At 38.1% G+C, this 25,594-nt stretch overlaps 1 long non-coding RNA gene across 3 annotated transcripts in view; it reads left to right on the forward strand.

Moving 5' to 3' along the window:
- Positions 1-25,044, forward strand: part of LOC125691546 (uncharacterized) — a 31,543-nt gene extending 6,499 nt beyond the window's left edge. The window contains exons 2-3 of one of the 3 annotated variants that reach the window (XR_007376155.1): positions 14,397-20,200; positions 20,511-25,044. This is a non-coding gene — a long non-coding RNA (uncharacterized LOC125691546). Of the gene's footprint in view, positions 1-14,396 lie in introns of all 3 variants that reach the window. The other 2 variants (XR_007376156.1, XR_007376157.1) reach the window with 2 other exon arrangements.
- The last annotated feature ends 550 nt before the right edge of the window (positions 25,045-25,594 follow it).

Consider the following 25,594-nt stretch of genomic DNA (forward strand, 5'->3'; position numbering starts at 1 on the left):
CCTGTCTGTGGTCTGTGGCATGTGTCTGCTTCATACATCAGCCTAAGGTTTGAAATGAGCCTGCATATGCATTCCAGGAACAGCACATTGTTCTAACTGGTAACAAAAATACATGACTAACGTGCTTCTGATAGAGCCGCTTCCTCTTAACCTTAAAGTTGATTTTTGTTAATGACTGCTTCCTCCCATGGAAACATGGAAAACAGTCTGGGACTGCTGGTTGTTATTCAGTAAGAAAAACAGATGATGAAGTTTGACATTTCACAGGAAAAAGATGTCTAAAGGTTTATATCAATGTGTTTTATTTACTGTTTTTCTGTTCTTGATTTTTTTAAACCCTGATAACAAAAATCATGCATTGCTGCAAAGGAGGTGGGCAAGTCTTTTTTAGCAGTGAGCAGTCTGTTGAGTCACAGTAACATACATTCCTCTCTAGTGCTTTTTTTCTTTAACAGAGATTGTTCATCATCTACATGTAAAAAATATGAAAGTAAACTGCTGTTTGATCACCGTATGTCAGAATAAAATTAAAAGCAGAGAGAAAACAGAACATGAGGGTTTGACATAGTTTGCTTCGTTCTGTTGTTCCTGTGACCGCGTGCCCATGTTATGTTCATTTTTTATAGCTAAAAAATCACAAAATCTGTAGGAGTATTTGTTCCTTATTGAAAGCCTTTCTTCTACCACAAGGGCTCTGCTGCCTACTAAACTTGCAGGATATGGATTCTGGTCACAGAAATGTAAACCAGTGATTTACTTTGCTTTTTCTTCTTTTTGCCCTGGAGTTTAACCAGCACATTAGACTAATATTTTGTTGCTTGCTAGTGGCGGTTTCTGTTTCTTTCTTCCTTTCTTTTTTAACTTTCTTTTTTTTTTTTTTTTGGTAGTGGAAGTCATTAGAGTTTCTCCCAAGAGAATCACTGCCAAAGTAAACAAACATCTTCATGAAAGGAAAATAATGTCTGAGGAGCATTCAGAATTCCATGTTTTACAGAAGAGTATTTATGGCAACCAACTAGTGAATTAAAGTGAAAGAAATCCCATTACTAGTTTGCTGCTTTGCTGTGCTAATCAAAAGTGGCAATTTCTGCTCTCTTCTCTGCCCTATGGTGCAGGATCTCAGTATAAGCTGTAATTTAAAATGAAGGAAAATATGAGATGAAACTCTTTTTAGAAGTAGTGTTATGTTGGGTGTTGGTTTTTTTTTTTTTCTTTCTTAATTGTTGGTAATTGTATAGAGCTTCTGCATGTAAATCTCAGGGGAACTGCTATTGTCTCCAAAATGTTCTGCATGTGGTTGGCAAGAACAACAAGGACAGAAGAAAGTTCAGCTAAAAAATTCATAAAAGCTGGCTGGTGGAATGCATTGCAATCAGCTGTACACCTTGGCTTGCTTATCCCTCTGTACTGATCATTTTTAGCTGAGATGAAGCATTCTGAGGAGCAGGAGGCTGGCAGATTTGCAGCGTAGATTGTTTGAAGGTTTAAACACTGTGACTATCTCATCTTACTGCAAGTCTGTAGATAGAACATAAGCTCGAGTTGCTGAAAAGTGATAGAATGGCTCCGTGTGCACAGCCTACAAAACTGCAAAGGGCTTATTTTCTGTGCGCTTTCTGTGTTCCCTCCAGGAGAGCAGTAATTCCCCAGTGGAGAAAGCACACTTTGCATTTGCTGCTGATGAGACTGTCTCTAGTTCTTTGTTTGGGCAGTGGCTTTCACAAAGGGGACCAGTACTCACTGGGAACTTGCCAGCACCATCATATGTTTCGTGACAAATGCTAAGTGTTCAGAAAGTTGGCACTACAAAATAGATACTGTCAATCTCTGTTTAATTCTCAAAATGGCCTGTAGGATTTTAAAGCTTGTGTTGTTGCTGGTGCACTCACCCATCAGATAGCATTTTTAACAGCCTTTCTAATATGGCCGGTTAATTTGGTTATATTACTAGGACGTAAAACAAAATGATTCCTAGGATAGAGATTGCTAGATTGCTAAGATTTTACTGCTGATGTTTTTTCCAATCTGCTGCACGCTGAAGAACAGTACGTCCAGCCACATGTATTGCTGTAGTCAGACCATGGTATTTTCTTGTCTTCTTTCCTATGTACAGCTCAGACACAGCTGCCACTATTTACCAAACACAAAGGTGTTTTTCACAGCTCAGGGGGTATGTTTGGGTTCTGCTATAAGGAACGCATGATACATCTCCATTAATTGCATGAATGTTCGGTGTATGTTTATGTACCTGAATATTGTGGTGTTCTCTTTGAAATTTTAGGGAGTGAGCTCATAGATCTTTGGATAGATCTCTAGAGACATGATGATTCCAGTGTCAGAATGATCTGCTCCATAACCTGACCACACTTAGGAGGCCAGCGAGGAGACCCAAGGAGACATCTTGAAATTTCTGAGCAGAGAGCCTTTGGCACAGAGTTGGTGTATGCTGGATGGCATTCTGTTGGTAGCCTGCACTGCTGGTGCAGCAGGAGGAAGCAAACCTCTGACAAGAGCTAGATCTGTCACCCCGCAGGACTGCACGGACAGCTTAAACAAAGTGTATGTTTGTACCTAAGAAGACTGTTAAAGTCAGTGCTTTAAATTCCTGGCAAAGATTTGACAAAATTTGCTTCTTAAACTTCTGTAATTCAATAGAGGAGCAAGTTCCCTTCTGAGCCATAGCATCTGTGTTGTACTAGAAGTATAGACAACAGTATGGGAAAATATATTCTCTTGTACTTGACCTTATTTCCTCTTTGAGTGTAAGATGGATGTTCAGTAATTTACAAGAACACCCACTGTTTCAGTGAAATTATTTTCAATGGATTCTGTAAGAAATTTGCAGCTTTAATTATTCAGGAATTATCTTAGAAATTAGCGATACAGATCCTTCAGATTCACTGTAGGACTAAAATTAATCAAACTGTTTTGTACAGGCTAGAATTGAAGATGTACAGATTGAAATTAAGAAGAGTATTAACTGTATAATTGAGACTAATTATAACTACATATTCAGTAACAGAAGTGAGGTCAGCAGCTCCAAGAGTGACCACAGCGATATCCAGCATCTGTGGCGCTGACATTGAGACTGGCTGGGCCATGAGGTCATGCAACTGGGAGGAAGAAGAGGAAGAGAGTTGAACTCAGCTCTGCTATACAGCAGATGAATATTCACCCTGAGATAAAAATGTATTCTTAAATCTATTAATTTATTTAAAAACAAGTAGGTTCAACTTCTGAACAGTGAACAGTAACTGTTAGGGAAGCTCTCTTTTTTTTCTATCCATCTTCATCCTGCTTTAAAGCACTCCTAACTTTGATCAGGCCTGAGAAACAAGAGCTCTCAAGTTCTTCATGCACTTTACATCTCTGATCTAATGATCAATTGTAAATCAATTTTAGCTTGGTCATTTTCTACCATTCGCGCTGTAGTGATGATAACAAAATCATGGAAAACCAATATGCATCTTTCACCATGTACATTTGGATTACTAAAAACATATTCTTGCAGTTCTTTCTTAGGGTTCATTTATAATATTTTTAATTATTAAAAAATAAAGAAAAGAAATCAAAGAAGATCTCCTGCCAATAAATATGTAAAAAGCTGAATACCTTAGAATATTTGTGCTGAAGTATTTTGGAAATGCATTATCTTTACAAAAGAATCATTGAAACCTAGGAAATGTAGTGAAAATATTGTACTTCAATAAAATGAAATATATTAAAAAAGAAAATATATCAAGTCGTCCAGGCAACCTTAATTTTCTGCTATTATGAGAACCTGAGGGAAACATGAAGTTGAATTTAGTTTATTTTTGTAGACTCTGAATTTTTAACTGTTTCTGCATAGTTTTACTAAGAATTAGGATTGTATGACTTAATCATTAACTTCTCTATCTGCGTAATTTTAGATTTTTTTGCAAGCTTAATCCAACTCTGGGACTGGAAATCATATCTTCTAACTGGATAGCTACAAGATGAAGGGACTAGGAAAAAAGCAGGGGAAAATCAGAACTATTATGTTCATCTCTTATACAGAGAACACAAAACCTACTGTAATTATGTCATTTCCTCTCTCATTATGGTACTGAGAGCTCAGATCCATTTTTATGTAGTGGCACAAAACAGTTTGCTATTTAAGTATAGCTTACAGGAGCTACTTTGCAGAATTGATATTCACATATGCCACAAATCAATTGTTCCCATGATATTAAAAGGGAAAATTACCTTGATCTTTAAAAATTCCCAAACCTTGGTAAATCTCCTTGAGTAATTGTGATATAATTTCGGGTCAATGTGCTTTGACCAAAGGTCAGTCAAAATGAATAATCCAGGGAACATTTGTTTTCCTACTGATAATCCTTTTTTGTGCATGCTTATGTATGTACATGAGTATGTTGTAATTGAAGAGAAAAAAAATGCTCATAATATTTGTATATTAAGAAATCAAAGGGCTTTTCTCTCTTCTTTTTCTCTCTTTTTTTTTTTTTTTTCCCTTCTTCCAAATAACCTCTCTTTTCAACTTTGAAAGATCTTCTTTATATGAGGAAATTTACTAGACACTACAGTAGTATAATTATGCCTTGTGGACACTTTTTAATTTTAAATGAATGCCTGTAGAATACAAGTGTCCGCATTGGGAGTTATACCATCACAACTAGAGTGGTGTAACTATTCTAGTGAATTCTGTATGAAGACAAATGCTTTATGAAAAGCTCTTCACTTTTCAGCTTGTTCAGGTTCTGAACCTAAAGGTGTTGATCAAATCAATGAAAGTAATGAAAATTCAATGTTTACCAAGTAGACCGTCAAGTGCTGAGGAAATCAGAAAGTAATAAATATATCTGCCTAGTGATTAATATTCATGTGCATTTTTGTCCTTATTCTCTCAACAGCGGTTGAGTTTGGGAGGAGTTTAGTGAAAATTGATAAATGGTCTGTTTTTTTTGTTTGGTTGGTTGTTTTTTTTGCTTAGCCTCATAAATTAATATAGCCAATACCCAAATGCTGGCAGTGCATTATGGATTCTTAGCCCTCAGAAATAACATCCAGAATTTCAGACAAATATGACACTAGAGAATTTTCTGAATGCTTCATAGTGTCTGCAGGTCTTTTGCAGCTTGCACTGCCCAGATCAGGCGCTGAATGTCTCTATCTCCTATCTCTCAGTTAAATTTTAGTTACTTAAATATGTGTGTCTTAGGACAGTGGTCAAAATGTTTTATGCAATAATCACCCATTTTCAAGAAAATAACTTTCAGAATGTCAGTAGGGGTATGGAAAAACATAAGTATTTATTTACACAACGTGCTCAGACTGAATTACAAGCATATCTCAATGTAATTGTTTCATAGACTTTAAGGCAAGCAGAGCCCAGTTGTTTTTGTGACCTAATCTTGTCCAACCTTTATATTGATTACAGAGCACTAGCCTGACAGTCTCGCTTGAAGACAATTATTTCAAGGCAAACTTCATGAAAAAGATATTCATAGTTAAAGAGTTCAGATGACAGAGTCCACCACACCTATCCCAACACTCACTGCTCAGATGAAGTGCTTTATTTGTGGTCTGAACTCGGCTTTGACTTCCCTTGTTGGATCTTTGCTGGATTAAAAAAGCCCTTAGCACTGGCCATCGTTCAATGAAAATACTTAAGTGCTGAGATCAAGGCATCTCAGCCCTGTTTTGTTAAGCAAATCTCATTGAGCTGCTCTTGTTTCTAACCATAGGGCAAGACTTCTGTATCATCAGTTTTTCCTGTCGTTTCTTTCATGTTGCAAGCTTACAAACATTTTTTTTTTCCTTTTTTCTTTTTAAGTAAGGACATCAGGACTGTATGTGGCTGCAGTGGTTACCTAATGAGAGATTTACAGCATGTGCTGAGCAAAAGTGTGCTCTTCCCTTTCTGTTTTTGAAGCGTGGAGGAAGAAATGAGGGCAAATACCAAAATTTTCATTTTTCATATGCTTTGTCACAAACATTCTATAATGAACAATGCCACATCGGGTCTTCCAATGGATATTATGCTTTCCCAAAGCAAGCTTCTTAGAGGGACACACCAGCATGGTCTCTTGCTGGGATAACCAGTATGTTTGGTTTGCCCTGGCTGGAATTACACATGATGGAGGGCTTTTTTCCTGCTTCATATCTAGTTTATCTGCTAAAACTTCTTTGAAGGTTGAAAATACAGTCTCCAATTTTATATATTGTCTATTTTTGTTCCAGCATGTATAACTTCATTGATAAAGTCTACATCAGTCACACAGGCATGAATTAAAGTGATATGAGTGGCAAGAATAAGTAACTTGGCTTTGCTGTTTTCTGGTTTTTTTCCTACTTTGTCTACTCAATTTTTGCTTTCAAAACATCTCAATATTTTTTGCCCAAGACAGTGAATGCAAGTAGTCCAAAAAATATTTCCAATGAACTCTGTCTTGAAGCTATGCAAATGGAACATGAGTCTGGTTTTTGCTACATGTAGAACTCTGTCAGTTATCTATTTTGTAATTAGAGTGCAGAGATTTTTGCATAGTGCTGACATTGTAATCACTGTCACGCGATGGTTAGGTAAGTGTTTTAAAAGCATCTAAGTATATGCTTTTGCATTTGTACTCTGCTGCTCTGAAGCTGCTTCAGGCCTGCTGTGCAAGCAAAACGAAACAAAATATTTAAATTTTCTTTTACCTAGTAATAGTTTCCAGTCCTCAGCTGTTCTCTGGTGAGCAAACTGCATGCTAGTAATGCTTTAGCTAGATAATATGAAGGATTTTTTAGGTCCTGAAAATAATGGGATCAAATTTACAGTGGTTCTGTGGGTCTGTGTGTGAGGGACAGCAGCACGCCAAGCACACACAGAAAAGGAAACAAGGAAGTCCATCAGCCCGAGGACCGCTTGCAACACACCCCTGAGAAAAATGAGAGGTACTTGAAATTGTGAGTAAAGAAACTGTTTCCTGCTGTTTGCTTCCTACTGCGTTCAGAGAAACAGTACATCATGTACAGGCTTTGTAAATAAATGGGATTGCATTGGATAAATGCCTGCCTCTGTCACCTATTTGAGGCATAGCATGCACAATATAAAAAATCAACTAATTATCTCTAATTGCATTTATCTACAACATTTACAACAATGTCTTAGAATGTACTTAAAGGAAGTGAATTGACAGATGACACATTGCCGAAACTAAACTAGAGCTACATGACAAGTAGCTCAAGACAAACTGCTTTGCAGTTTGGAGCCATAGTTACAAATTATTATATTTCTAGTAGCATCAACTTCTTCTGTTTGCTTTGTGTTCTCTAGTCAGAACAAAAACTTGATAGTAATGGGATTGTAGAAAAGCCTACATTGGAAGAATGCTCTGGAAGCCATCTGTTCCAAGGACCTAGGTGGGCTCAGATGCTGTGCTCAGGAGTCTGCTCAGCCCTGTGATTTCAGGAGAGAGGTTCCCCCAGTGCTCTGGGTGGCCTGTTCCAACGTCCTGTTGCTTTCATGGTGAAGGGTTTTCTCCTATACCTGGATGGGTTTTCTCCTGAAGTACCTTGTGCCTATTGCTTCTTGTTCTGCCAACTGTCCTTTCTTCTGAAGAGAACCTCCATTTTCTCCGTTATAACCTTTTAGGTGGTAGAACACTGTCTTCTCCCTTCAGCTGTCTCTTTTCTACACTGAACAAACACAATTATTTCACTCTTACTTCATCTGTTGATTCCTGCAGTCCTCTAATCATGTCAGTGGCCCTCTACTAGACCCTCTCATTTTTTTTTAATGTCTCTTTTGATCTGAATGGACCAAGACTGGACAGAGTATTCCTTCTGTTCCCTAATAACCCCGAAAACACAATTTCATTTTTGACTACTTACAATGAAACCAAAGCACAGAAGTTCACAAAACTTCAGGAAGCAAAGGGAGGTGCTCTCCTTATTTTACCCTAAAGCCCAATGACTTCAGCATTCACCCACAGTATGGGAGACCTGGGTTCAATTCTTGCCTTCTTTTGAAGAGTTGGACCCATGTTGCTTGCAACCCTGAGTGGTGCCCTCGGGTGGAGGCTGCTACAAGCCATGACATATTCCAGGGTTCCTTCAAACTCTCTTGATGCCACGGTAATATTTTTGTTTAATATGATTCTAGTATTTCTCATGACCTGCAAGTGTCTTACCTCCTCAGTTAACCTCTGCTAACTTGTCACTCGTGCAGCCTCTACTTTTCTGGCTTTACTTCAGAAATGCAAAAGCCTAGATAAATTCTCCAAAAGTTTGCCTAGGTCTGGTGTGATCTTTATGACATACTATGTCTTTGTGTTAGCTTTCTCTCCTTTGATGTGAATGAACTTGCCTGGAGTTAAGTGATTAGTCATCACTTGAATACTTCCATCTTGGTGTGCTGGTGAGTAAGTAGGGGCTACCTGAATTTAATTAAAAAGAAGGCACTCACTGTAATACTTTTTTCTTTGAGCATGGTGGTACTTGGGTTCTTCATTCCTTTTGTACTTCACATAGCCTTATCTGTACAACATAGTAATTTGTGATGTGATAAGAAATCTATTTGTTTTGTTTTCGTAGAGCCAGGAAAGATCTAAAAATATTTTCAAGTGCTGCAGTTTTTCAACAAAAGAGATGGGTATAATGTTTGATGTACTGGGTAATAAAATGTTGGTCAATATTCATTGCTACCATTGTTTTATTTTGGAATCCAAGTGCTGGAATGAAAAAAAAATACTCCAACAACAAGCAACACCAATAGTACTGGCAGTTTCCACAAACAATAAAAAATGCGCAGTTGACTTCTCCACATTACATTGCACTTGCAGATATCAATGTATGAAAAAAAAGGATCATTTTAATTGAAGTAGTATGTTGAAGGAAATAATACGCCCACAGTATTTTTTCAAAGATAATTTTAAAAAAGAATTCAAAATTACAAATGAAACGTATTAATTTGGTATTTCTAGCTTATCACAAAATGGCTCAAATTGCCCTCCATTTTATGAACAAAACCAAATGAGTGGCTCATAGGTGTGTGCTACAGGTGTGCAGGTGGCAAATTCTGTCAGAATGGAGAACATTCATATTTTATAGCAATTATTGCAGTTATCCTCAAAGATGCGTTGCTATCAGTAAACTCAGAATGAGGATTTATTTCAAACATCATTAGAAAGAGAAAAAATCCAACACTTTAAATTTTCTTAATCTTGGAAAAATCTAAATAACATCTGTGGCTGGAAATTTCTGTGTCAAGCATGAGATAAATCAGTACTGGACTGCTTTCTGATGCACAGAGCAGTGTCAGTGACTGATCACCAGAACTCATGGGTACTGCAGTACCCTTTGTTTTTTGGAAACAGATTTTGGCAGCAGGCAGTATTATGTGCAACATAAAATCGACCAGTTCTTCGGAACAACTTGTTTCCATAACTGAGTGCTAAAAGGGGAAATTTTAATGGAAACTGGGACTCTCAAGAAAATCCTGCTGGGTATTCTAAAGGCTATGCTTTAATGAGCACACAAGTAAGTTACCTTGGAGAGGAAAGCTAGCATAGTAAAGAAGGCACAAAGGTGATAATTAAACAAGAAATCAATATGTTAAATATGGAAAAGGGGGGCATAACTTGGAATGAAAATTGAATCTACAAAATGAAGAAGACTTTGGTGAAGAAAGAGGTAATAAGGAATTATTAGTGGGCAGTAGAGTTTCAGACAATAAGAAGGCATTAGAAATGTATTAGGAACAAAAGACCAACTAAATCAGGTATAGATTTCAGTCTTGCAGAAAGAAACAGAACAGATCCAGTGGCTGAAAATCAAAGCTTGAAAAATTCAATCACCATAAAGATGCAGTGAGAGTGATTACACGTAGGAATAATTTCCTATTGTAGGTAGGTGGTAAGCTTGCCATTGCTAGGAATTTAATCCAATTGGATACACTTTAATCTGACTCTGGGAACAGGCTTCTGAGTATAGGGTATCTGTGAGGATGGCTGTAGAGGTCATTTCTACTGTGCAATCTGTACCTCTGCGATTCATATTTGTTCTTTGTCACTCTCTTCCTTCATAAGCTGTGGAAGAGAACAGAAAGCTCTCGCTGCCCTCAACATGTTCCACACACTTGGCTCTGCCTTAAGACAATTACAAAACCTCATGCTTCAGGGCTACAGTGGCTGCTGACAAAGGGCAAGAGGCTGATTGCTTAGGCTAATTCTGGATGTTTTAATTTCAAGTTGCTCTGAAGCATTAGGGATGGGTGTAGCTGGTTGCAAAACTTTGGCAAGTTGATGAAGAGAGGCCCTCTCTTTTGGATAGCTGCTACCTCAAAGTCAGAGCAGCAAGGACTATGAGGTCGTTTTCTTTCATCTTCATCAGGCATACATGAGACTGTAATTATGATCATTTGGGCATATCTTACATAATCAACCCACTAGTGTTGCTGGAGCCTGAGACAGAGGCATCTCAGTCTTTTTTGGTGTTCACATGAGCTTAATTTTTTCAAGACTGAGAATTTTATTTTACAGTATAACTCAATTCACTGGAGAATACAGTGGTAAGTGGGCAAAGCGCTGCATATAAGATAGCAAGTTGCCTGTTCTGCTTTAAATTCAACTGATTTATAAAGATCCTGTCAGCTTCATTTTGTCACAATATGAGTTATAGGTGACAAATACCATTCCTTTTTTTCCCAATACTGGCTGATTTCAGCAGTGATGCTCGATGGAGTTGCAGGGCTGCCACGCATGCTGCTCAAGTGCCTGTTTGCTATGATGTGGAACAGCTAACAAAGGGCTTGTTGTGCTTGCAGCAGCGTTGCCTTGAGTTCGGATTTTTTTTTTCCTGCAGTGCTCTCTGCCTTTTGTTTAACAAAAACCTGCCTTTCAAAAGCAAAAATAAGAGACCTTAGAGTTCTTACACCTTGCTGGAAAGGGAAGATGCAATAATTTTTCTTACTGTTTTGGTTCTGTTGTTTTCCCATAAGAGAAAGTGAGGCTGTCAGCAGGCACTTATTATCATCCCACTACACTGTAAAAAAGAGACGTGCAATTTCATCAACATCATGCTTTCTTCTTGAGCGTTTGAAGTAAAGGCAGCCTCATCTTACATGAACCAATGTGTATTCTTTTGTATTTATAAGTCCGATGGGAGGATGCATCTTCTATTGCTATTTGTTGTATGTAAGTGAAATTGGCACCTTCATATGTTAATATACATATTGGCTTATCATGGAAGTCACCTTACCATCCTCTGTTGTACAGTTTATCATACATCATTGCTTTGCATCGTATGCAACACTGACTTACAATATATATACGTGGTTAACTATGTGTAACTGGGTTACAACATACCCACCATTGAACAGATCACTGAATACCTGATGTATTTGTGCAGGGATCTGTACACATGAGCTGCAAGCACAGGTAAATCTGGATGGAAACTTGGAGGTTGGTAAGTCAAGAGAGATAATGGGAAAAACCCAACAGTTCCAGATCATTCATTGAATGGTGTAGCTGGTGAAGAATGATTTTTGTTTCTTGAGTCATGATACATCCATGTTCTTCACATTCAAAAGCACTCCTGATAAGATTCCTCGTTTCTCATTAGTTTCTCCTCCAGGGTGATACTGGTAGTTTTTCCCAAGGCTTTACACTGCTATTGCTTGGCCGAATGACCAGAGATGACCCAGCAGACTCTGTTCTGGAGATTTAGGCATGCAAGGCTGCCAACTGGTACATGTCCAGCACGGTCAGCAGCTGCTACCAGCTGAACCCATCTTACTGCCCTTCTCCTGCGCTAGCAACACACATTAATTACTTTGGGATCTACATTCCGTGATGTGCTAAATGTTGTACAGGTCTGTTGTAAGATCTTACTATTTTAAAAATGTCTACTCAATTCAATTTAGTTGAAGCTGAACAGACGTGACAGAGAGACAGTACCATGCATGCAAGCTTCATTTCCTCAGGAAGCCAGGCTTAAAAAATCTACCTAGGAAGACTTTCTGTAACTGTCTAGAAGCTTGCTGTTAATTATCAAAATGAAGAAGCAGAGTGAGCTAACAGCGTGTTGATTTAAACAATCAGAATCTGTATTTCAACAAATAGACCTGTTGAAAAGGAAAAGTAAAGTAAATCAGATTTGGGTGCAGTGTAACATGTTTAGCTTCTGTATCTGGCCTTATACTAATGGTCTCCAACCCTAAAAATCACCATCTTCTACCCAAAATCTACAAGATGTAGGAAAGATAAAAGGAGCATTTTATTCCTAAGGCATCAGAACACTTCTTAACCTCTAGCTGAAGGCTGTTTGTTCAGACTAGGTCAGCCCGAAGCAGGGTTATGTTCCTCAGTGTCAGTGTTCCTGGGACTCAGGCAGCCCAGCACCCTTGAAGGATTGCTGCTCCACCAGTTTTCCTGCCAAATGTGCCTCCTGTCCCTTCCTGCCCCACAACATACCTATCTACGCCTGCTTTGCAGAGTCATTGTGGATTCAATAATACAAGAAGATGAAAAAGGAAAATGCACATTTCTTCCATGACTGTCCCTATGGCTGTGTAGTCACCATTTTAAAGGCTCTTGTGCTTCTGAAAATGGAGTTTTGGTTTATTTTGAGATCTAGCCTTCTGACATTTGTTTGCTTGCTATGTTGTGAGGCCAGCCAGGAAGTGCAGTTTTTACAAATCGCCTCTTGCATTTGGGTTAATCCAGGCCTTCCTGCACTTTACTTGGTTGTTGTAAGTGCATCTTATAATTTATACAGAATGCAGTTCATCTGTGCTGTGACTGGAAACATTAAAAGAAAACATTCAGTCATCGTTTTTGCATCTGGTGATGTGAACTGGGATTTTCAGAAGAACCCAGAAGAATTAAGCATTCAAATTTCATTAAAATGCTGTGGAAGTGAAGCATATAAACTCTATTAAAAAGTGCAGTCATTATCTATAACTCTTTTTCTTTCTCCATTTTAATTTGTGCATAAGTTTGCTTAGGGGAGAGTTGAGGACAAGGCCGGTTTTGCACACCCTGTGTTCTCATCAGGGCTAAGGCGCAGTCCCATCTTAGTCATTTAGACCCATTTTTAAATGCAGCTTCATGTGCTCATCTATTAACTGTTTTTGTAATTAAAATATTATTTTCATAGCCATAGAACTGCTGTAAGCAACAGATCAATAAAAATGTTCATACCAATAGTTTGGTGAATATGATTTTGAAAATGTGTGGTATCTAAAATGTGAATGATTTGTACCTTTTCATCTTCTGAAGTCACAGAATCACAGAATGGCCAGGGTTGGAAGGGACCTCAAGGACCATGAAGCTCCAACCCCCCTGCCACATGCAGGGCCACCAACCTCCCCATTTAATACTAGGTCAGGCTGCCCAGAGTCCCATCCAATCTGGCCTTGAACACCTCCAGGGACGGGGCATCCACAGCCTCTCTGGGCAGCCTGAAAGTGTTCATGTATACACAGCTAAATAAAAGTCACTTCAGAAAATAAAATGGCACTTGAGAATGCAAAAGAATTGGATATACTATATTTAAAATACAAGGAAACATGACTAAAAATTACATCTAATATATTTTCAGAGGTCTAACAACTCAAAAGTATGGTCTATATGCAAGAATAAGTAAAGTCAATATAACAAATGTAATGAAAAGCAAGGTGAGAGATCAGTTGCGTGAACTGCTGGATGAAGAGTGAGTAGGTAGTAGTTTGTTCTGCAGTCAAAAAGGACAGATGTGGCACTCCAGCATGTGCTTACTGCAGGAAGGAGTTAATATTTTTGTCAGCAGGGTTCAGCCCCTACTTCTTGCAAAAAAGAATTAATGGCCTTTCTGCCTGGTGATGAAAATAGATGCCAAATTTAAGTTGTTTCTTGAAGGCAGATGTAATTAGATCATGAAACTTCTGGCTTTTGAGTCTAAATAATAGCATAAGAATGCCCACACTAAATTAGAGCAGGATACTGTCTCCTAACTGTTTCTTAGGGGTGATGACAGGAGCAATGCAAGCATGGTGACACTTTCCCCAATTTCCATCTGTGTGCAATGCACATAGTCCTTGAACTGTAGATTTAAGAGCATTATATATTTAACAGCCTTTTCTGAATCCTTCCTCTATAGATTTTTCTAATTATTTATTAAACGCACTTACATTTTTGTCAGCCACAACGTTCTTACAGCAATAAACTATACAGTTTAGCTCAGTGTAGCTCTGAATTGTGTGAAAAATATTTCTGTTTGATTTAAGCTACAGTATTTGCTGCTTACTAGGTCTTGCGTACAAGAAATAGGGAACAATTGTTTGTTACTTTCTGTGGGCTACTCTCAATTTTATATACAGCTATTATATTTCCTCTTAGTTATTTCTCTTGTTGATTTTTGTTGTTGTTGTTGTTTTTGTTTTTAAATAGGAGAGCACTTTATTGAGCCTCACACTGTTATGGGGTTCTACTGCTGTTCATCTTCCTTGTCCTGCATACTTCTAGTAGATCTACGGGTCAATCAGAACTACATGCAGTGCTTTGGATGTGGGTGCAGTCGGGGTTTGTATGGTGGTGCAGTAGTTTGTCTTTTGCCTTTTCTTTCTCCTGTCTATAATGGTTGCAACATTTTGTTTGCATTTTCTGTCTGCCGGAGAGCGCTGGACAGATGTTTGCAAAGAGGTCTTAACAAGTAGTCCAAGATTCTTCCTGGAGTGATTATTTATAATTTATCACAGTGTATGTGCAATTGTGTGTTTTTCTCCCCCAAGTGTATTTATGTGTGTCTATCGATAATAAATGATGCGTGGTTTTATGTTGCTGAATCACTCGGCATTCAGTATGACAATGCCTTTTGAAGTATTGACTGTTGTAAGCGATTTCTATCATCAGCAGACTTAGCCAACTCATTATTAATCCCCTTTTACAGATCATCTGTGAATGTACTGAAGAAAACAAGTTCAAGTGCGGATCCCTGATCTCTGGTCTCCCATGGTGAAAACAATTTATTACTGCGCTTCAACAAATCATTAATCTACTAAATAATTTTCATCCTTATGATAACTCAGTTTCTTTAAGAGCCTTTAGAGAGAGATCTTGTCAAAACACTTTGACTTCTGGAAATCCGAGAACATTACAGCAATCCGCATTCACCAACATGCAGACTTCTTTCAAGAATGGTAACATCGTCAAGTTCATCAACTCACGTCAGGCTGTAAAACGTACATTTAGTCAGGTTTCTTCTGCAGATATGACGTTATTTGTGTACCAAAAATAGTGGCGAGCACTTTCATTACTTGTACAGAGGCTTCTAGCAGTTAGTGACAGTTTCTAAGTGAACTTATTGCTATGCTGCCAGAAACTCCAGAGCGAGGTACAGATTTCCATTGACCCTGAATGCAGCATGGTTTCTTTGTGATAGAAGTCTTCTATTTATTTTCCATAAATGACATATCCCTGAAGCAACAGTGAGGGAATGAAAGTTACATTTTATCACTGTAACATTTGCAGAAAAGTGAACTGCTAAACTCCCTATTCATAATGAAACTTTGAGTAGCCATGAGTTCTTAAAAAGCTTACCTGCAGGTGCATAGCTTTTTTTTTTTTTCCTTTAAAAATTTATATCTGAGCCTTATGAACTTCTGATTAAACTTTTAAAATAAATTAAGGGTGAGAGGATTAGACAGGGAATTGGAAATGAACTGTGGTATCTTTTGCCTCTAGCTCAGCATTTTGAAGGCAGCCCAAATGAGATGTGACAAAGTGCAGCGCTCTCGTTTCTTTCTGCTGACCTATGTGTAAGTGGAGTTTGGTCTCTGCCAAGTTCTTTGTGTGAACAGCCACGTCACCGTCACTGCTGGTATAATTAGCAGTAATTAGCCCTTTGTTGGAATTTAAAATAAATAGGCCATGATTTGGATATCAAAGCGACTGAATTATCCACTTAGACCATCCCCTCTGTGGGTGAACAGCCTGCTGCTCCCAGCCCTCCCTTTCCCACAAAGTGACAGAAGTTATGAAGAGCTGATTTAAATGGTGGATATGTCCAGCCAGTGTTTTGCAGAATGCCATGTCCTGTTTGAAACATGAACTGTAAAATCCCGCACGACCGTCCCTGAGTGAGACAAATAAAGCTACGTTTTAATCTGTTAAGGGCTGTAGTAGCTATTGGGCATTTCCTTCCTGCCCTCGATGGAGGTGTGAAGAGTTCCAGAGGAAGCACTCACCAGCGGATGTTCAGAGGTTCCTGCTGCCTCAGCTGCCATCTGAACTTCCTATTGCTCTTTCTCAGGAGAAATTATTTCATTAATCTAGGTTAGCCATATATGAGCATGTCTCTGTTTCTTACCTTGTTTCTGCTGCCTGTCCCTCTGTCCCACTGCCAGAGACTATTTTCATACCTGTAGGTCTGACTCCCTAGGCGTTTCTCCTGGACTTTGTACACCACTGGCTGTCCTAAGAGAGGAAAGAAAAGTGTACTTTTCCAAGGGAGCACTGGATGCAGCTTTTTTTTTGCATATGTGCCATCCATGGACTCTCTGGTTATCTCCTGATCCTTTTCTCTTTGCTTGACTCTGAAAGCCCAGCTGATTCTTCTGTTCTCCCCAAAGCACCTATGGATATTTCTGTAGCTTAGTTGCCTCTGTCCAAAGTTTTTCTTTGTTTTTTTTTTTTTTTTTTTTTTTTTTTTTTTTTTTTTGAGAAAAAGAGAAAGTCGTAGCACCTGAAAGTGTGCCAGTTTCCCAACCACTGATTGCCAGTCATTGGCTGGGTCAATAGAGACTGGGGTGGGAAAGTCTGGTCTTGCTGCAGGTCAGAGCAGGGCACATGAGATTTCTGATCTGAGTGTGCTGGCACAGAAATCTGTCAGTGCTCTTCTGGGGTGGTGGTCATTGTCCTAACAGCATCTGCATTATGATAATGGGAAAAAAAAGTTAATACTCGTTTCGCTGGTGTATTTCAGAATGAATTACTGTTGGCATTCGAGCCGACTGCATGCAATAGAAAACTGCACTGCTTTAAAAATCCTATGTGTAACGCCAGTAGTGTAAGGGTATCCAATCTTCAAATACAGACATATGGTTTCAGAGAACAAAAACGCTAGGTGTTGATCTGGAAGTAAAGAGAAGCAGTGTGAATCTGCTTTTCCCATATTTTCAGCCAATGGCTGGCTATTTTAAACCTTTAATTTAAACAAATATTTGGATTTAGTTTCTGAAAAAGCAAAAACCTGCCAGCTATTTCAATGAAGGCAGCAACTTAAGCTATCAATACATCATTCCTGAAACAAGCATAATTTCAGCAATCAAGTAGGAGTTATTTCTTGTTTCCCACATTAGGTCAGCACTTTCATATAGAGAGAGTTCATATCATAATGATGTGCTCTGTGCAGGTGACTCATCTGCACCTTTTGGAGTTCAGACAAAGTGTCTGTGTTAGCTCTCTTTCCTTTACTACCTTCCACGTGTTTCTGGATTCATAACAGAATGATTCCTTCTGTTACATAAGACTGAAATGGCTTCTCATTTTCATTTTCTTTATAGATAAAGAGGCTTATAAATGTATTGAGTTACAACTGAGGAAGCTAGAATACATGCTACTTGAAAACCACCATAGATTGTTCCCAAATGATCTTGCTTAATTAAAAATTGTTTTTGCTTTGTGGTGGTCCAACTATTTTGACGATTATTTGTGCTACAGTGCAAAAGTGGAAATATAATCACACAGGGCTGAAGATGTCTAATAATGAAGTATTTATATAGAGTTCTGTATATGCCAGCATGGCTATGTGAATGCAATACACAAAGCCAGATGTACCATTTTAACTGCACAAGAATATATACAAGTATGTTTAAAATGGGTAGTGTGACATTTATGTGTATGTGTGTAGGTCTCACTGAAAGTAGTGCCTCCTACTTGTTTCCATGGAAGAAACAACTGATACAAAGAGCTCAATAACAGTATTTGATTGAGCAAGCCTTCAGCTACAAAACACTGTTTTTCAACATTGTCACCACCATTAGCTGTGCATTTTCACCAGGGATGAATAAGAGCCTGTGTGCCATGCTCGTAAGAATCTGTACCAGCAGAGATGACCCACTGTTTCACAGCTGCTATGATGGCATTGTTGCTAGAAAATGTTGCCCATGCAGTCCATCTTTCATTGGCCCAGACAGATGGAAGTCAGAAAGTACCAAACCTGATAGTAGGGGGATGTGGTAGGACAGTTCAGCCAAGGTACAGTAGTGTACAGTACAGTACAATACAGTAAGACCTTTGGTGACTGCAACTGGATTGTTTCCATTTGAAATGTTTTCAGATGCGCTTTTCCCATTATCCTTACAATTTCATCTGTGTGCTTGTTTCAAGAAAATTATATGATTTTTTGGTTTGAGACAATTTTATCTTCATAATCTTGTTAACTTTTCTCCAGCCTGTCACAGATTTGCTGACCAGTAAAGAAGTCCTTCTGGAAAGCCAAAACACACTGTTGTGAAACAGGCTGATTTGGGTTGGATTTTGAACAAAACTGTGCTCTCCACTTCATTAGTTTTATTAAGTGAGATAAAAGGGTTATTATAGTACTGTTAAATTAATATCTCATCTCTTGATGGCAATCATGCTTATGGCAAGACTGTTACCACCACTTGTAGTGCTGGAAAGTACTATGAAAACTCCAAGAAACCAAGATCTGGCTATACACCATCAGGTAATATCTCCACGTTAATGTGTGGAAGGAGAAATGAGTTCACCTCTTTTGGAGTTAAGAAAGATTATGGTCATATCAAAATTTATGCTAGCTTCATTTTAGCTGATACTGAATATGAGTATTTTTTGCAGTGCAAGTTTGAATGTAAATGTTAGCATTTTTTCACACTTTTCAGTTGTGAAACAGAAATCACTGAATATCATGAGAAATAAGAAACTCCCCCTAAGGGTACCATGAATTTCTTACATATTGCCACACCTTGCCAGCAATAAACAGATCTCTTAATTGCACCTAATCTGGGTTTCCTTAAATACTGTTCTGCAAGCACCTTACCAATTTCTGTTTAGCAGCAATGTTCTACTTCACTCAAACTCCTGAGGTGGAAATTTCTCTATAGTCACTCCTTGGGAGGAGCAGCTTCTAGGAAAAGGTGGGAATAAAACTACTTCCACAGTTATGTTCAGCACTGTTTGTCATCATCTCATGATGAGTTTAGAGTCCTGAGCAAAAGCACCGATAGTGTTTTTGAGTAAACAGACCCTCAGACTAATGTTTCACCTCTCGCTTCTGGTGTACCAGAATTAGATTATGACTGATGAGGTGGAGGTAGAAAACTTTGCTGGTATTCTGGCTTCCTTAAATTTAGCTTTCCAGTACACTCTCAAAAAGGTTTCCTGAGTTGCTTTCTTATCACTATCTTTGTGTGGCATTTATTTGCATAATTCATTGTTTACTTTAAATTTTATTCCACAGCAATTGCATTCTTTTTTCTAACCGTTCCATTTTGTAATCATGTTGTGAATGAAGCCAGCCTAAGAAATGTTTCTATTTATAGGTGGTGATGGGCTCCACAGCCCACCTTTTGATAAGTAAAGAACAAAACTGCTAAACTGACCTCTTTGGGCCAATCTAAGGGAACATGTTATCTTTAGTCCTTCTTTTTTTTTTGATAAAAACCTTTCCCAAGGGAAAAATGTCAACATATAACTGAAATTAAGCTTGTTGCGATCCCTGCTCTGCCATGTAATTCATAAATTCATGGATCTAGAAAAGAGCTTGAAAGGGTGTTATCCATCAGAAATGATACTTCTGTATGTGCAGTGCCTATCATAAAAACTTGTGTTGGCTCTACATTGAATTAGCTTGTCTATGAGTGTTGAATCCTTTTGGGAGAAGATGAAAGAACCATAAAATAAGTTTATGTTGCTCAGTACCCAAATGTTGTAAGTGGCTAATACAATAAGAGCAAAGCAGTAAATTTGATCTTTTGCAACATGTATATTTAACAGCTATAAAAACTACTTCTGAGTTTGTTGATATTACACTTTTGTTTTAGGTGCTGCCTGCCATATATCTGAATTACTTAGACCTCTGAGTAAAGCTAATCTTTCTTCCTAGAACCAAGCATATAACTTCTAAGGTGACAAGAAATCCCCCACAGAAATTACACAAAAACAGAATAAAGCAAATGCTTGCTATTCAAAAGAGGTTTGCCATCGCAGTATCTGAAAACCTTATTATAAAGGTAATAAGCAAAGCATGACTACTCATCTGTCTTATTTTGTTTTTTATCCATCTTATGGAAAAAGAAATGTGCATATTAGAATATTATGTTTGTTTTGATGAATTTTTATCCAGTAACATATGTTGTGCTATGCGAATGTATATATAAATGAAGAAATATGCTTTGCATTTGGAATAAAAGGGTGTCAACCACTTTCTAATTTTTATGAGGTCCTCAGGAAAACCCTAAATCTTTTCTCCCTACAGTGAGTTGTAATCTTACTGTGTAGCATTCATTGTGTAATTGTTGACCATGGTCTTTTCTCTGGCAGTGTATTGATCTTAGTCCCAGGACATGAAATGCCTTACAGAGCAAGACTTAGCACATTCATTGTCCTGTGGGAAGATGCTGGAGAAACTGTAAAGCCAGTGGGTGGCATTTGCAATAGCTTCTGTTGTGGAGGAAGGGATCTGCTGTCTCTGTAGCAAACTGGAGCCACCACAGTGCTACAGATCTCTATCCTGGGATGTGTCATCCAGGCAAGGCCAATAGAAGAAGCTTGAGTAACTGAGGTCTGCTGGCTGGCAAAGTGTCTTGGGTCCAGCTGGCATCAAGAGAGCGCGCTGTGTATGGATGTTGCCCTGTGAGAGCTTTATAGCACTGACGAATGCAGGAGTATTCCTGGAGTGTGGACTGAGTTGGTAAACGAGTCTCATCTGGGTGAAGGGATCTGCTAAACTCTTAGCTCTTCCCTCTGACACTGCTATTGGCTTTTTGATTGTTTATCCTTAATCTTATGTAGAGATTGCACAAACTGGAAAAAAAGTAGTGTGCTTTGTTTTAATAGGACAGACATTTGAATTCTGAATGAAGGCTTTGAAAGCATGAACTTGTGACACTAAACTAACTCTGTATAACCTTTGTGTACTTGCTGAGTTATTTGCAAAATTAGTTTTGGACGATCTTTTTTCTTCTTTCTGGGCAGTACATATACAGCGCTGCAGAATTTCTGTACTCTTATCCAGGTGCAAATGGGACCAAAATCAGGGAAGGGAACCCAGCTGGCATTGATTTAATCATGCTGGCACAGCCCTCGTTCCTTCCCCATCTCAAGTACATCTGATGTGATTTGGCGCCTGGGGTAAACTCTAGGCAGCACTGCGTGTGTGTCAGGATACTTTACACCTCATTGCTGGTTAAGGTGTTACTGTCTGCCCTGCTTTCTAGAAACTGCCTCTACGTTTTGGCATTATTATTTGGGTTTGACTTCTGTGGCCCTTGCTTATTAGTATCTTAGAGCAGAAGTCATTTTTCTCTCTCTGTTATAAACTGTGTTCAAGCATAGTCTTTAAATTTGATAAGTAGATGTGCCACGGTTTTGAAACTCCCATTTCCTTCACCAAGCCTAAAATAATTTGAGATAGTTGGTTGTGTGGACAAAGTTTGATCCTTGATTCATACAGGAGCTGGTTTGTGGTGTGTATTCCATCTAAATGGTATGGTTTTGTTTCACTTGTACTGATTTTGTCATGTAATGAACACAATGGATTGGATGCCTTAGTCCAAAAATGTGTTTTTATGGCACAGTTGCCTAGAGCACCAAATTTTTGCACTTCTGTTGTGTACAAATCCAAACAGGTAAAACCCACTTGCTCTATTCATTGTGTTATGTGCAGATTTAAATATCTTGTGTGCAGGTATTAGTCACATTCCAAGACAAGTTCTTAAAAAGAAAGTCATTCATACTCCACAACATTAGTTTTCAATTATTGCCTAACACATTTAGTACTTTGATGCCCTTCAACTCTCTAACCGTGTCTCATTGGAAGTCAATGACTATTTGCTTTACTTTATCCAAAAAGACAAAAGCAGTTTTATGTGATTCCTAAATCTGCACATCATATTAAAAATAAAGTGCTTTTTCTGCCTGTTTTATACTGTGTCCATTTTGTGTCACACATGGAATCTCAGTCAAAATACTTCAAGTTATTTCCTTTCTTGCATAAAACCTTCTCCAGCCACGTGAGGAATTTACTCATAAAAAAAACCCCACAACACTAAACACCAAGTCATTCTGTACTAATAAGTGATCCAATAAGCTTTCAATTCAACAGCAGTACAACTATTGCCTCCACAAGTAAAGTTGGTACATTTTGAAGGAGGGGAAGAGTACTGTAGCTTGTTTTCAGAATAGGCAATTACCTGTATCACTTACCTGTACCACTTAGGTTCTGGAGAAGCAAGGCTGTGAAGGCTCTGAAATCTGAAGATACTCCTATTTTGTAGAAGTTGGTTGTACATATTGCCACTATGACGATTCTTAGGACTTCTGAAATGTAAGGAACATGCAATGTTATTGGCAGTCCTTCCCAGGTGTCTCATTAGCTAGCAGTCCTGCTCATATCTACTGCCACATGTTAAGGGTGCAATGGCCAGAATCCTTTTTACAGCAACAGAGCTGTAGGGTGTTATCTTTCTGGCTTTTCTGGTAGTAATTTCTGCATTTTCAGTGCAAGGCTGGAATTTATAAGTTCAGTAATTGTTTTACTCATTGACCATCCAGAGTTTATACATACTGGCAAATCTGGCCAGTATGGAATGACTGAATCTGGTAAAATATGGAATGACTGAATCTTCTATTAAAACTCAAAGTAAAAAGGAGTATTTGAGGTTTTTCACATTCAAGTTTCCTCCATCTCTCAGTTTTTAGTACTTTGTGTTCTTGGCAGCTTTTGGAAGGTTCAGAAAGCACAAACACTAAAATATATGGGGACATTTCAGTTACAATTATCTTCCCAACACTGGCAATCCCAAATCAACCTCAAACAGCCTGAAAAGAACTTCTCAACGTGAGAGGAAATTCCAGAGAATTCTATGCAAGCTTAAGTATACTGGTAATGGTATTGCAATTTGGAGGATGGCCAAAGCAATGCAGGAGAGCAGGATGCACAGAACTGTCAGAGTGGAGTTCTATAAACAATGGCTGCTGCAGGTGCCTAAGTGTTGGCAGTGCTTTTTTAGCCCACTGCAGGACCAGCAGTGAGGAGAGTGAACCAGGAATGACCTAAGAACAAACCAGGAAGCTGGGGCCAATTAAAGTCAAGAGGTTTCTCACCTTTACCCACTAAGCCAATCTCAGTGAACTCCCAGCAGTGAAACAGTTAATGGAGGTACTACAACAGCTAGTTTCAGATTGACTTGCTTAAGATATTTCTGGCACAGAAGGGAGTTACAGAAACTTTTTAACATATTCCCACGTGCTGGTGTTTAAACAGAAATGAAGAAATAGAGCAGGACTCTTGGGGTGGGGTGGCCATGTTTTTCCCCTGCACCGAGTCGCACTAAAGCAAGACTTCAGCCTGACAGTATGAGCAAGAGCATGGTCCTCATCCCTTCCTTCAGCTCAGTGCTCTGTGCACATCCCACTACAGGAAGAAGATCATGGTGTTTGCCCTAGTCAATGCGTGGGTTTACCAGGCTCTGTGCTTCCCCACTACTGGGTCCAAGAGAAAAGTGTCAACTTTTTGCTTGGTCTTCTTGGTCCTTGTGTGCTACACTCTTAAAAGTGCAGATAAGGTAGCTATCAGAGCAGGAATTATAACATTCTAAAATGCGACAATTTCATATTTCACAATTAAACCGATGGGGACATTAAAGAAGGGTTGCTTTTGTAAAGGAATACAGCATGGTAAGAGATAATCTGCCTTTTATTAGGTCAGTTGGAAATAAGGCTTGAAATACGAATTTCTGTGTTTATACAGGATAAAATCCTATCCAGTGTTTCTGATGTCACATAGTAATATTGGATGGAGATAAGATGATTTACATTTATTGCATGTCATGTAATGTAATAATCACCTAAAAAAGCTTTCCTTTCTCCTGATTTAAAAGGAGATCACATTGTGCCAGGAAAAATATGAAAATAACAGATTTTGTGAACAGTGGGTATGCGAATATATATTAGCTTACAATGCCTACAGTTTGGGAGAGCGCAGAAAAGAAGATATTTATTCTCAACCTGATTTTTTTGAATGCTCAGTAATAAAACTGGTACTTCTAAAGAATTTAAACTGGAAAATTAAGGGTTTTATAAAACAATGACTAATTTGTGGAGGTGTGTTTTTTAGCTAGTTTTATATACTTAGATAACGGTAGAATTTACCCTCAAAGCTGTTAAAACTATAGTATTTTTGCACAATCAATGATTTCTAACTGTATGTATCAACCTTAGTATTTAGTGGTCCATGTATATTGCTCACACATCAAACTGTATGAAAAAAAATAGCACAGCAAAACATCAGAGTGACAGAGGCAAGGTATATCTGTGTATACACTCTATCAACTTTTTATGTAAAGTGTTGTTTCCTAATGCTGGGATTTTTCATGCTTTGTTTTCCCAACTAAGATCAGGGTCGCTGGTGGAACAGCTACATGAAGAGAAATGTAAGCAATGCTTTCATGACTAATTCAGAGCCTGTGGGCTGGAACACTCATTTGGGTAATGAGATAATATCACCATCAGATCTTAAATAAGAGTTTCCAACATTAGAGTATGAACAACCACGCTACTTGCAATGCAATTTTTTTGTCCTATTTGGTGTTGTCCTGGAAGTACTAAATCATTTCTCATCAAGGTGTTTTCAAAATCTCATGTGATCTTTATGGTATGACTCATCTGACAGCATTTCTAGTGGAAAACCCAGTAAACTCTGGGCTGCATTCCAGTAATATATCACACATGATTGTTTTATATAAATTTGGTAGACTTGAAGTGACTTAGACTGGTAGACTTGAAGTATATATGGGTCCCATGTTTGCCACCTAATTCTGTTATTCATTTAAAAGCTGTGCTTCAAAAAACGTGGAATAAGGTCAAAACAGATTTGAAATTAAAGTTAGATCTCTGTTATCTGTTTACTGTTTTTTTTTTTGACTATATCATCTATTTAAGTTTTAACTTTTAGACCAGTGATAGATTGAAATGTGCTTTGTTTTTGTTAATGAAAGGTGGGATTTCCTTCTATTCCCTTGTGTCTAAGACTTGCATCTCTAAGGTGGCATGATGAGTCATTATAATGCTAAGAGAAGTAGTAATATTTCTCAAAAGAAACTGGTATCAAATGATGCACAGCGATCTCTTGATGCTACACTGTTGTGGTGTCATTGGTGGGAAATTCCTGAGTGAAATAGATTTAAATAAAATATAAGAATTTTAATAAAAAATTGAATAAAAGAGAAGAATTTTGTTTTTTTTAAATATTTTTGTTTATTTTATTGCTGAATTTCAAGTTTCGAGCATGTTGTAAATTTTAATTTCACTCATTCCATACAGATGAATACAAGTGATATTCTGGGAAAAGAAACCACACAACAACATGATCTTAACTGTGTGGAAATGGTGGGGTCTGAGTTCAG

Source organism: Lagopus muta, chromosome 4 (assembly GCF_023343835.1).
Source record: "Lagopus muta isolate bLagMut1 chromosome 4, bLagMut1 primary, whole genome shotgun sequence".
Taxonomy (NCBI): domain Eukaryota; kingdom Metazoa; phylum Chordata; class Aves; order Galliformes; family Phasianidae; genus Lagopus; species Lagopus muta.